We start from the raw sequence: 14117 nt of genomic DNA on the forward strand, positions 1-14117 counted from the left end.
AAAAATAAATGTTAAGCAAAAAAGTCCAGTAAATATGTATTTGGTATTTGGCACATCATTATTTCATTTGTATGAAGTTCAAGAACAGGTAAAACTAATGTATGGTGACAAAAATCAGGAAGTTATTGTGTGAGGATGGAAGGGGAAGAAAGAAATGACTAGAAATGGGCACATGGGAATTTTCAGGGCTGATGGAAGTTTTCTATGTCTTGTTTGGGGTGATGTAGGTGTATACAATTGCCAACATTTATTGAAATAAAAACTTACGGTCTGTGTATTTTATTTTATGTAAGTTAAACCTTAATTTAGAAAAATAAGGAAAAAAGTAAACTTTGAAAATTAAAATATAAGACAATTCAGCAAAAGTAATATTTACTAAGCACCTCTATCTCAGCCACTGTTCAAGGAGCTAGAAATATAAACATGTTTAAGAAAGACTATCTATCCCAATGAATTCAAAATCTAGGAAGGAGAACAGATGTGAAAAAACAGACATTGACAAATATTTTATCATACAAAACTCTTCAGAAATATATTTTCAGAATATACGAGGCATGAAATGGATTATATTTTAGAATTGTATATATAATAAAATAATTATCTTAGGTACAGACTAGTCTATACCAAATTCTGTAGTTAGGCTGTGATAGACAGCCTCCATCATGGCCCCCAGTTGTATTCCTACCCTTGTGGTGTTCCTTTCCACAAGGTACTACGTTTGGTCTCTGTGACCACTATTATATGGCAGAGTTGAGGGTAAGTCATTTCCAAGATTAGGGTATAAAAGATTGTGGTTTCTGTGTAGGGTGATTACTCCTACCTCTCTCTCATCAATCACTTTGGGAAAAGCCAGCTAACATGTGAAAATGTAAACTCAGGCAGCCATGGAGAGGCCTGTGGAGAGAAATAGAGTCTGTGACCAATAGCGAGGAAGTAGTACCTTGTAGAACCACATGAGTTCCCTTAAAGGTGCATCCTCCCCTCATCAGGTCTTCAGATGGCAGTGGTTGCTTTCTTGACTATACCTTATTAGAGACCTTGGGCCAGACCATCCAGCTAAGTCACTTCTGAATTTCTAACCCACAGAAATTATAAAATAATAAGTCTTTATTATTTTAAGCTGCTAAATATTGGGGTAATTTGTTATATAGCAATAAATAACCAATACATATGATCTTTCTAAAATGTAGAAGACATGAGTTTGTGGGTTAGTGAATCATTCCTGTAAATTGATAGTGTCAGCTTTTCAGTTTTACTAAAATACTATTTAGTTAATACTATTTGGGAACAATTTCTGAAAACTTCATACAGTTTGGGTCACCTGGATGGCTCAGTCGGTTAAACATTTGACTCTTGGTTTTGGCTTAGGTTGTGATCTCATGGGTCCTGGGATGGAGCCCCACGGCAGGGTCCTTGTTCTCAGAGGGGAGTCGGCTTGAAGATTCCCTCCCTCTGCCCCTGCCCCCACTTGCGTGTGCAAGCATGCTCACATGCTCTCTCTCTCTCTAATAAATAAATAAATCTTAAAAAAAACTTTGTACAGTTTAATTCCCAATTTATATCCAGAGAACAGTTTACTTACTCAAAAATCTAGTCCTTTGAATAAAAACTTATGGTATACATCAATCTAGCTACCAAACTAAAATATGCAAAATCATAATTTAATAAAACTTAATTGCTTCTCAAGTATGAAAGGTCAATTTTGTATTATTGAATTTATTAATGAAAAAGCTAATGAAAATTAAAATGAATTCAAATTAATATTCACAAGTAATCTTCAATTTGAACTTCAAGATATATAATATAGTTTGAAGTCATTATAGCTTAGAGACCACAGCTTAATTTAAAAAAATTGCAGGGGTGATTTAGGCTGATTTTTAAATTAAGGCAACAGAATATGAAATTTTAGAGTAATTGAGATTATTGCCCTGCCACTTTGCAATGACCAGCCTTTATTCCTTCTTAAATATTTAGATTTTAAAATTATACCACCCATGACAGATATTATTAAACTTAGTCTGAACTCATTTCTGCATTAAGAAAACAGATCTTGGTGGCTGTCACTGGAAGAATGTTATATATCTTGAAGCATAAAAAGAGCCCCCTTTCCCTCCGGCTAAGCAGAAACTAAAGACGATGCTGATCCTTGCTGAAGAATTCCTACCAGGTCTTCCTTCTAGGGTTAGGATAGCTAATGAAAAGGTTGTAAAGAGTTGAGTAGGCAATGGGGTTATTTCTTATTTCTGAGAGTCTAGAAGTGTGGGATAGAAAGCTCGGAGATAATGTGAGATTTGGTGTTATTCCTTATTTAGTTCCAGACTGGTAATCTTAGACTTTGGCATGATCTGAATCTCACGGAGGGCTTGTTAGAACACGAAATGCTGAACCTCATTCCCAGAGATTTAGATTTAGTAGATGCAGTGTGTGGCATAGGAATTAGTTCCCTACTGATTCTGTTGCTGCAGATCCAGATATCACATTTCAAACCACTGATAGATTGCATTGTTTTGGTTGGTCTTTGGGACACCTGTTTGTGTTTGTAGGGTGGAGAGGAGGGAGTTAAACTGCATTTATTGGACACTCCAGTAATTTGGTAGAACCTTGAAAGTGAGTTTTGGCCAATGTGGGTACAGTCTTAAATGTAGGACCTCCAGGTCCCACCCCTAAATAGTCCCATGTGATCCTCCATATTCCTGTAATTCTTTAGGCAGCTGAATGCTAAGGATTAGTAGAGGCTTTTGAGAAAAACTTCCATTCCATCTTCTGCTAATTATTCTCCTTTAAGGAAGACTATGGGGCCTAAACTGCCCACTGTGAACTGTGTCATGCAACTACCAAAGTCATGAATTTGGCTTGGGCAGGAGAAGTGTCTCATCCTGTAGAAGTGGGTATATGAGGCCATCAGGTTCGAGCATGTCCTGAGAGCATATATAAGTGACATGAGCAGGTGGTTCAGATGCTCAAGCCTCTACTCTTGCTGCATTGCTGCCTGTCCTTACATCTGTACCTATGGCCTCACGGGGCCTTCCCTATGATTAACTGACAGCAAGAGAAAAAATATTTGTTTAAAAATATGTCTGCATAATATGTTGAGACAACTAAGGGTCAACTACTCTAGCACTGATGTCCTCTGAGCCCTGAGGGGAGAATTTTGAACATTTTGTTATACTTGCCTGGAAAGATGGATAGGCAAAGGTGATTACATGGCAGATATTTAACAGTTAGGTTAGATGGTCAGAAACTTAGAAGCCACAAGATTGAAGGATTGGTGAGAAAAAGGTCTGGGGAAAGAGTATATGAGTAGGACTGTTGGAATTAGACTGTTATTGTTAATTTGTTAATGGGACTGTTAGTGGGGATTGTTATGGCTAATTTTATGTGTCAAACTCATTGAGCCATTCTGGATGTTTGTGAGAGCATTTCTGGAAGAGATTAATGTTTGAATTGGTAGACTGAGTCAAATATTTGCTCTCCCCAGTGTGCGTGGGCCGCATCTAATCTACTGGAGGCCTGAATAGAATAAAAGGTAGAGTAAGAGAGAAATCACTCTGTCTGCCTGAATGTTTTCCAGGTGGGCATTGAGTGTTTTCTGCACTTGGGCCATGACACATGCCCCTGGCTCTCCTGATTCTTAGGCCCTCAGACTTAGACTGGAACTATACCACCAGCTTTCCTTGGTCTCCAGCTTGCAGAAAGCAGATGGTGGGACTTAGCTCCCATAATTGTATGAGCCAATTCCTTATAATTCTCTTTTCCTTTCAGTGAGAGCATCACATGGATAGTGTATGTGACACACACACACACACACACACACACACTCCGTTGGTTCTGTTGCTCTGGAGAATCCTAGATAATACAGTGACCTAGAGAATATTTATGTCATATGTGAGTATTCACCAAAGGGAAACCTTGCAGGTAGCTCTTTCCAGGCAACAAGATGATCTGATCTATCCATGGATGTCGGTCAGCCTCTTTCCCTAGCTATCCTGTGCTTGCTTGTGGGCTAATGAACAAAATGTCTATGGCTGCAGGAATTTCCTTTAGGTACCTCTTAGTACTTCCATGACAAGTGGTAAGAGTTATTGGATGGCTATGGTAACTTAATAATCAAGGCCAAAAGATACCAGTGAAAGCTTATCCCTGAGAGCATGGGGTTGGATACTTAGGTTGAATGTAAAACAAAAGGGATGGATTAGATGCTCCCTGAATTCACTTTCACGTTGAAGACTATACATCTGTCTAACCTCCAAGCAGAAGGCTCCTTTACACTTCAGATTCCATTTCATTGGCATCATATCATGGTAGCTCAGATGTTTGCCTTCTCTTGAAACTCTGTCTTGTTCTTTTACTTTTCTTAAGTTTAACAATCAATCACCTGGTTCAAGTGGGAATATCAGATGTAAAAATATAAGGTAAACTATATGGGACAAGGTATTATGATGACTAAGGATCTCGAGTGTTAAAATTTGAAGTAGATTATATGGTAAGTAGTAGTTGTACTATCTGATCATTTGAATTAACTTGAATTGATTTTGTTTGGTAACTGGTCTCTTAACAGGCTGCTACTCTGATAAATCCTTAATGGGTTGATTGGATCACTCATTTAACAATCATGTTTGGGGTTGCTTGCTGGTTCTCAGACTAATGGAAGAGTTCAGAGCCAAATCTGCTTTTTTATCACCTGGTTTTTAAGAGATTTCCCCAATATTTACCAAACAAAATCTCTTTATAAGACTAATATGACCTACGTGTACAAAAAAAAAGACTTACATGGACAATAACATATTCTTTTTTGGTTGTTCCTGTCTGACCTGCCCCAATTATCCTGCCTTTTCCCTTTGAGCTCCTTTTTCTCAGAGCTTTACTGTTTTTCTTCATCATTGATCCCAGTGTTTATTAGAGCTGAGCTTCCTCCTCACTTACACAAGTGACAAAATCTAGGGAGTCCCAACATAGCCCAAAATATTCATAAAAATAATTGTGTTTCTAAAATTAAATTTGCATTATGATTGTTTGACCTGGACCAAAGGTAAATTACATGGTAAAGGAGCCATAGAATGTTATAGTTGTGAGAGTTAAGGGGAGTCCAATTTAGTCTGATACTCTCATTTTGTAGAGAAGAATATATGAGGCCCTAAGGATTGCTCAGTGCCTTATTAGGAAACAGTTTCCAAACGTTCTGGTTTTGGTTCAGTGCAAATTCCCTAACATCATGCTGCTGCTCTGATATTACTTTTAGGCTATAAATATAGAGTTTGTAATTTTCAGATCCCAAATTTTATTCAGTATCCTTTCATATGTGCACAGTATTTTATAGCTTTTAAACGACTTTATAAAAATACCTACACTTAAAAGGCAATTGTATATTCTTTTCAAACCTTCCATCCTTGGGGGACCTGGGTGGCTTAGTCAATTAAGCATCTGCCTTTGGCTCGGGTCCTAATCACAGGGTCCTGGGGTTGAGCCCCATGTAGGGCTCCTTGCTTAGCAGGGAGCCTGATTCTCCCTCTCCCTCTGCCCCTCCCCCTGGTTGTACACACACACTCTCTCTCTCTGTGTCAAATAAATAAATAAATAAAATCTTAATAAAAACAAAAACAGACACCCCCCCCAAAAAAAACCTTCTAGAAGGAGAAGTTTTTCCTGCATTTCCCTTAGTCTGAACAACTGTTGTTAAGATTGTTCTGAGAGACCAAAACCCAGGATTATATATATTTTTAATTTTAGGTAGGAAAAGTCATTTTTCTCTTTAGTTTTTTCACAGATTTTATTTCGTCCTGTAAATTTTTTTAGGGTGCCTTAGAACTTGATATTATAGGTACTCAAACAAAGATGTTTTCTGAAAATGGTCCATTGTCAAATTTACTGATTTACGTCACATGAGGGATAGTTGTTGGAACCATATATTGGATTAATTTTCTTGGTTTTTGATATCTGAGGAGGCCCCCCTACCAATAAACGGAGCTTGTCCTGCAGTCTATTGGCAGCTATGTATCATGGTTGGTTAACTAATGCTGAGGGCTTTCAGTAATGGGTGAAGTTTCAAAAGTCTCTGGATTACTATAGGGCTATGTACAAAAACCATATCTGGACATGTAAAGTGGAAAATTGAAATGATTTATGTATCTTGATAATTCAAATAAATGTTCTAACATTTACCTCAATTATCTTGAATCTGCAAGAAAATGTGTTATGTTTGAATTAGTATGAAAACTGCCTCAGTGTTTTATTCCAATTTACACGTCCAGATATAGCTTTTGGGTAGTCATAATGGTGACGGCTTCCATTATGTTGCAGGCACTATTAGGTGATTTTCATATATTATTTCTAACCCTCATACCGATCCCACAAACTAAGCACATCGTTATTCCCATTTTACCCATGAGGAAACTAAGCATATAGAGGTTATAGGATTTATGAAGAGCTTGAAGTAGTAATTTTCTTTGACGTAAATTGGCGAAGTGATGAAAGAAAGCAATACATGTTGTTAAATCTCAGGAAATGAATAAATGCTTACAACATTATTTATCAGTTTGAAAAGACAAGAACTCCCAAAAAGTCTTTGCGCTTCAGGACTCAAGTCTTTGCTCCTTTTGCACGGCCATAGTATGGTGGTGATGTTGGTCTTTGCCTTCCTTTCTTCGTGACTTTAGATCATTATTTCCATGCTTCTTTTTTTCTTTTCTTTTTTAAAGTTTAATTTCATTTCCTAAATCTTTAAGTGCCTAAGTTGAAACTAAAAGGTTTAAGAAAAAAAGAGATATTGTGTTCCGTATAAAACAACATATGTCAAAATACCAAGTTACATCCTCCTTCTAAGGCGGTAATTTGCACAACCAAACTATATTTGAATGCATTAACTTGCTACAATTTTGACAGAGGCAGTCTGTGTGCGCAAATCCCTCGAATACTGATGGGATTGTGATTATACCCTGAAAAGAGGAGAGTCTGAATACAGATTTTAGAAGACCAAAAAGTGTTTAATGTCTCATTGTTTGCATCGAGATTCTAAATCACATTCAAGTCAATGACTCTGATCTTCATATCAATGCACAAATGGAACAGAAGAGAAAAGCCAGGAAAGCTGTTTTCTGAGTGAAACACTGATTTTGTTCTCATGTTACCAGCAAGAGACCATTTGGGATATTTAAGCCTGAGGTTGAGTGCTCTGCATTTGTTAGAGCTCCTCAATGTTTGAAATGGGTTTTCCCTTTAGGGAGCCCATCCATTTGGACAAGTGCTACATCAGATCAAAAGACATGGGAAGAGGTATTTTACACACAGATTGAATTTTTTTCTGGCAAAATAACATAGCTTTTTAGCACAACATTGTCTATTCTCTACTGAGTGTTCCTTTTTTTTTTTTTTTTTTAATAGTTGGAGTCTGTTTTCCAATAAGTATCAGGCTTTTTTCATGTGGCAAATTGGCTAGCAGCCACCTGGAGATCATTCAAAATGAAAGCTGGCGTTATGGGATTTAGTTTCTTAGCTCCAGTTGGTATTATTTTCTAGTTTATTAAATGTTGATCAGATTGTTCATTGTATTGAAACTATTAGTCATCTGATTTTTGTGTTACTATTTGAGAAACACAAAAACTAATATAAACTTTTAAACTTCGGGTTATAATGATATTCTGTTAAAAAATGTCTTGGAACTACTACTAAGAAATCATGTCTGTAGTTTTTTATCTCTTTCACTTGAAAGAAAGGCAGTGTCCTTAGCATCTTAAGTCAATCATCACCCTAAAATGGTTTAAAGCAAGAGACAGTAAACCCAAATTGCTGTTTTCACTATAACAACAGGTTAATCTAGCAATGGAAAGCAATGGCTACATTTTATTTCCAAATGGTGATGCTGATCCATTTTAGGTGAACATTGTTCAGCCTGGAACACAAATCCTGAGCCACATTCTATGGTAAATCAATGCCAGGTAGTTGGACACCGCTCCAGAAAGGGTGCAACTGTAGGGGAAGAGTAGGAAATGGAGAAAGCGAGAGGAGAAGGCTTTTATCTGCTTTCCTCCACTGTGCAATTAGGAGAATTCCTGGCATGACTGATCCAGTTTTCCCGTTGTCATTAGCAATAGCCATCAATCATGGCTAATCATCTACTTCCAAAATGAGAAGAGAGTTGGCCAAGGCGCAGTTGGAACCACCGCTGCTGCATCCCTGGGGATGTTACTGGAAACTTCACAAATTCTTGTTTCCAAACCACTGTCTTGATACAGCATAATAGAAAATTGGAGCAATTATTCAGATAATATGTGCAAACAGTACATTTTCACCTTTGGTTTATTGAAGATAAATCTTCATCGTCCTAGCCACAGTCTTGCCTGACTTACAGTACTTTTTGCTAAAGCCATTACCTTTTCTGAATTTCTACTTAATTTATGTTTGAATCCCTCTACATCTTGCCTTGAAAGGTGCCTGGAATCCATTAGTTGCTGGATAATCATCCATTGTTTTTAAAGCTATTATTTTCTTTGTAACTATGAGGCAGTATAGCACAGCAATTAGAATACCATATAGTGTCCGACTGCCTAAATTCAAGTATTACCTCCTCCACCTGCTGGCTGTGTGTAAGTCCCTCAACTCTTTGGGGCCTCATTTCTTCATCTGTGAGATGGGGATAATAATATGAGCAATCTCACGGGCTACTACTCAGCTGATCTATACCTGTGCACCTTTTGTTCAAACACCTTGATTGATAAATAGCTACAGCCTCAGGCTTCCATGATGCCTCCCCTTCTCCCCACTGCTTCAGCACATCTTTGCTCTCCCCTGATTCTGTAAGGGAGGGTTTGCTCAGTTGAGGGCCTCCAGGATGCTGCCCCAGCACTATGTCCCCTATCTGTCCTCACAGATCAGTGCCCATGTTGTACCTGTTATTAAATGTTTTTAATATCACCCTCCTTAAAGAGTCATTGTGAATTTTAAATGATTTGATATATGTTGATATATTTAGAATAGTCCCTGGTGCCCATTTAAGCACTGTCCAAGTTGCTATTATAAATAGATGGCAAGTTTTACAAGGCAAGGACAGTATCTTCTATGTATGTTGCACATTTCCCTAAGCACAATGCAGTAGGTGGGCAATCCATTCAGTCTTTTAGAAAATTAAATTAAATTAAGTTCAATTTAATTTAATTTTAAATTTAATATTTAATTGTATGGTGGTCAGAACACAACATGAGATCTACTTTCTTAATAAACGTTTAAATGTCCAATATACTATTACCTATAGGCATGATGTTGTACACCAGATCTCTAGAGTTTATTCTCTTTGCATAACTGAAACTTTATACCCATTGAACAGCAATTCCCTATTTTTATCCTCTAGCTCCTGATAACCACCATTACACTCTCTACTGCTATAACTATTTTAGGTACCTCATATAAGTGGAGTCAGTCAGTATTTGTCCTTTGGTGGTGGCTAATTTCACTTAGCATAATGTGCTCAAGGTTCATCCATGTTGTCACATATTGCAGAACTTTTTTTCTTTTTTGAGGTTGAATGATTTTCCATTGCATGTGAATACCACATTTTCTTTACCCATTCATCTGTTGATGGACATTTAGGTTGTTTCCTCATCTTGACTATTGTAAGTAGTGCTGCAATGAACATGGGAGTACTAATACCTCTTTGACATCCTAATTTTAATACTTTGGGATAAATACCCAGAAGTGAGATTGCTGGATCATATGATAGTTCTATTTTTAATTTGTGAAGAAATGTCCTTTCTATTTCCATAATGGTTACACCATTTTACATTATGACCTATAACATGTGAGGGGCCAATATCATTACATCCTTTCCAACACTTTCTGTCTTTTTGATCATCCTGACAGGTGTTAGGTGGTATCTCATTGTGGTTTTGATTTGTATTCCCCTGATGATTAGTGATGTTGAATATCTTTTCATATACCTATTTGTCTTCTTTGGAGGAATGTCTATTCAAGGACTTTGCTCATTAAAAAAAATCAAGGTTTTAGTTTTTGTTGTTTTTTTGCTATCAAGTTGTAAAAATTCCTTGTATATTTTGGAAATCAATCCTTTATCAGATATATGATCTGCAAATATTTTCTCCTATTTGATAGATTGCCTTCTCACCCTGTTGGGTTTTTTTTTCCCCCCTGTACAGAAGCTTTTTAGTTTCACTTGTCTATTTTTTTCTTTTGTTGCCTGAACTTTTGGTGTCATATCCATGAAAACACAGCCAAGACCAATGTCATGAAGTTTTACCCCTGTTTTCTTCTAGGGGCTTTATGATTTCAGATCTTATTGAAATGTAATCCATTTGGCGTTAATTTTTGTACATGGTGTAAGATAAAATTCCAATTTTATTCTTTCACATGTGAATATCCAGCTTTTCTAACACCAGTTGTTGATGAGGCTATCCTTTCTCCATTGTTTATTTTTGGCACCCTTTTTGCAGATCATTTAACTGCATATGCCTAGATTTATTTTTGGGCTCTCTGTTCTGTTTCATTGGTTTATATGTCTATCTTTTTGCTGGTACTGTGCTGTTTTAATTACTGTAGCTTTGTAATATATTTTGAAATCAGAAAGTGTGATGACTCCAATTTTGTTCTTTCTCAAGATTTTTTAGTTTTTCAGGATCCTTTGTGAATTCATATGAATTTTAGAATTCTTTTCCATTTCTGTAAAAAAATGCCATTTGGAATTTGGTAGGAATTTCATCTCTAGATTGCTTTGGACAGTGTAGACATTTTAATAATATTAAGTCTTCCAATCCATGAACACATTTATGTTTCCATTTATCTGTATCTTTAATTTTTTTCATCAATATTTTGTAGTTTTCTTTCATGTCCTTAAATTTATTACTAAGTATTTTCTTCTTTATGATGCTATTGTAAATGGTATTGTTTCCTTAGTTTCCTTTTCAGGTAGTTCCTGTTTTTCATATATTGCTTGTATACTCTGAATTTATTAAATCCATTTATTCCAAAAGATTTTTTATGAAGTTTTTAGGCTTGTCTACATATAAGGCCGTGTCATCTGCAGAGACAGTTTTACTTCTCCCTTTCCAGTATTGATGGTTTTTATTTCTGTTTCTTGACTAATTGCTGTGGCTAAGACTTCCAGAAATATACTTAATAAAAGTGGTAAGAGTGGACATCCTTGACCAGTTCCAGATCTTGGAGGAAAAACTTTAAGTTTTCACTGTTGAGTATGATATTAGCCATGGAATTTCCATATATGGTCTGTGTTATGTCAAGGGTAATTTTCTTCTTTCCTTAGTTTGTTGAGAGGTTTTATCATGAAAGGGCATTGAATTTTGTCAAATAATTTCTACATCTATTGAGACAGGATCATGTGATTTTTCCCCCTTCATTCTATTAATATGGGATATCATGTTAATTGATTTTCCTATGTTGAACCATCCTTTGCAGGGATAAATCTCACCTGGTCATGATGTATGATATTTTTAACATGTTGTTGAATTCAGTTTGCCAGTATTTTATTAAGGATTTTTGCATCTATGTTCATCAGGGATATTGGCTTGTAGTTTTCTTGTGGTGTCCTGTCTTTGTCTGGCTTTGGTAGCAGGGTAATGCTGGCTTCATAAAATGAATTTGGAAGTGTTTCCTTCTCTTCAATTTTTTTTTAAGTGTTTGAGAAAGATGTGTATCAATTCTTCTTTAAATGTTTGATAGAATTCACCAGTGAAACCATCTGGTCCTGGGCTTTTCTTTGTTAGGAGTTTTTAAATTATTGATTCAGTCTCCATATTAGTTACAGATCTGTTCAGACTTTCAGTTTCTTCATGATTCAGTGTTGGAAGACTGTATGTCTAGGCATTTATCTATTTCTTCTATGTTATCCTGTTTGTTGGGGTACAGTTTTTCATAGTAGTCTTTTATGATCCTTTTTATTTCTGTGACATCAGTAGTAATGTCTCCTCTTTCACTTCTGATTTTACTTATTTTAATCTTCTCTCTTTTTTTTTTTTAGTAAATCCAACTTGTCAGTTTTATTTTCGAAAGACCACCTCTTCATTTTGTCAATTTTTTCTTCTTTTCTATTTTCTATTTCATTTATTTCTGCTCAAATCTTTATTATTCTTTTCCTTCTGATGACTTTGGGCTGAGTTTGTTCTTTTTTTTATGGTCCTTTAAGGTATAAAGTTAAGTTGTTTTTTTGAAATCTTTCTTCTTATTCAATGTAGACACTTATCACTATAAGCTTCCCTCTTAGTATTGCTTTGCTGCATCACATAAGTTTTGATAAGTTATATTTTTGTTTCCATTTGTTTCAAGATGTTTTCCAATTTCTCTTTTACTTCCTCTTTTTACCCATTGGCTGTTTAAGATCTCGTTCTTTAAGTTTCACACATGTGTGAATTTGCCAGTTTTTCTTCTGCTATTGATTTTTAGTTTCATTCCATTGTGGTTGGAAAAGATACTTGGTTTGATTTCAGTCTTCTTAAATGTGTTAAGACTTGTTTTGTAACCTCACATGTAATCTATCCTGGAGCATGTTCTGTGTGTGCTTGAGAAGAATGACAACACTTCTGCTATTTGGTGGAATGTTCTATATGTCATTCATTTATTTATTCATTCTTTTATTCATTTATTTTTTTTAAATATTTTATTTATTTGAGAGAGAGAGAGAAAGAGAGAGAGCACACAAGCAAGGGGAGTGGCAGGCAGAGGGGGAGGGAGAAGCAGGTTCCCCACTGAGCAGGGAGTCCAATGCAGGGCTTCATCCCAGGACTCTGAGATCATGCCCTAAGCTGAAGGCAGAAACTTAACCTATTTAGCCACCCAGGCACCCCTCTTTTATTCATTTAGTCGACAAACATGTGTCAAGTAAGTTGCGACACTATTCTAGATATTTGGAAGATGTCAGTGAACAAAACAAAGATCCCTGCCTTCATGGAACTCACTTTCTAGTTGGAGGAGACCTACAATAAGCAATAAACAAAAGGTAAGTAATGCACAGTATTCTGAAAATGATAAATGTATTGACTCTTGACTACCAGAAAATCTGTTGATTAAGCAAAATAAAGTTTATTTGATCTACTGTAGTAAGGGAGAACACCACCTTGACGGAGTTTTAGTAGTGTTTCAAATGTGGCATATCCGTAAAGGGTGTTTATCACGTTTGGGTCCTGGAACCAAGTGGTTTAAGATGTGTCTTTCAAGGTGGAAAATCCACTGCGAATGGACAGAGTTTGTAATATGATAGGACCGGTGGAAGGATTCTTGAAAAGTAAACTGTTGTTTGATAAGTGTGAACAGTCTATTGTCTGATAGGAGAGATAATTGCCCAGATTAGTACTATCTGGTATAGTCAGTTTGCATTTCTTGAAGCAAAGAGTGAAGCTATTTATTGGATTAGAGTCTTATCTTCTGGGACAAAAATGTCCTGTGTCATGTTCATATTGGAGCTTCAGGTCTCAGTTCTGATGAGTAAAGCTCTGTGGATACAGATGGTCTTAATTCTCAAATGCTATGGAAGAAAGAAAATGGAGAACATCAGGTAAGGTGATTGAGATGCTAGAGAGGGGACAAATTTTGGCATTAAATTGGCAACATGGCCTTGCAGTGAAGGTGAGGTAGGAATAAGGACTTGTAGATGGTGAGGGAGTCAGCTAAGTTGGATGTCTTTTTTATTTGTCTTCTTTATTATATTTATATTTCAACCCAAACTGGGTTAAAGTTTAATCTGAGTTCTATATTTTATATTGGTCAAAAAATCCTACTTTGTCCTTTACTTTTTGCCAGATATTTCTAATGGAAAATACATTTTGGGTTTGAATTTTTTGTAAACTCTCTCAGTATGCAGCTTTATTCCAGTTGGAGAAAGCTAGTTAAAAAGTAGGTAAATAAGAAGTTCAAGGAAGGGTGAGGTGTTAAATTTAAACATTTGTAATAAGATCTCTTTTGAAATTTTTTTCTCCTTTTATCTGACTTTTAGTTAACTGAGGTGTACTTTAAATCTGCAAAAGAGACTTTTTTTCTTTTTTTAACCTGTCTTAATTTCTGTCCATTAACAATGTCTATTAAAATAATCAACTGATAATTTTTGCTTTTGTTTAACAAAACACTATATTCTCAATTTTTCCTTGTTTCCATAACTTTTATAGAAA

The 14117-nt window shown here is 36.0% G+C and overlaps 1 protein-coding gene across 7 annotated transcripts in view; it reads left to right on the forward strand.

The window, feature by feature from the left end:
* The window catches only part of ZPLD1 (zona pellucida like domain containing 1), a 265892-nt gene that overhangs the window by 131512 nt on the left and 120263 nt on the right, over positions 1-14117 (forward strand). For 4 of the 7 annotated variants that reach the window (XM_034657673.1, XM_034657653.1, XM_034657689.1 and 1 more), the window contains exon 1: positions 12727-12952. The exons of the other annotated variants lie outside the window; for them this stretch is intronic. The gene's annotated coding sequence lies outside the window, so the exon portion shown is untranslated. Of the gene's footprint in view, positions 1-12726; positions 12953-14117 lie in introns of those variants that run through there. 7 annotated transcript variants of the gene reach the window in all.

This window comes from Ailuropoda melanoleuca, chromosome 1, assembly GCF_002007445.2.
Source record: "Ailuropoda melanoleuca isolate Jingjing chromosome 1, ASM200744v2, whole genome shotgun sequence".
Classification (NCBI taxonomy): Eukaryota; Metazoa; Chordata; class Mammalia; order Carnivora; family Ursidae; genus Ailuropoda; species Ailuropoda melanoleuca.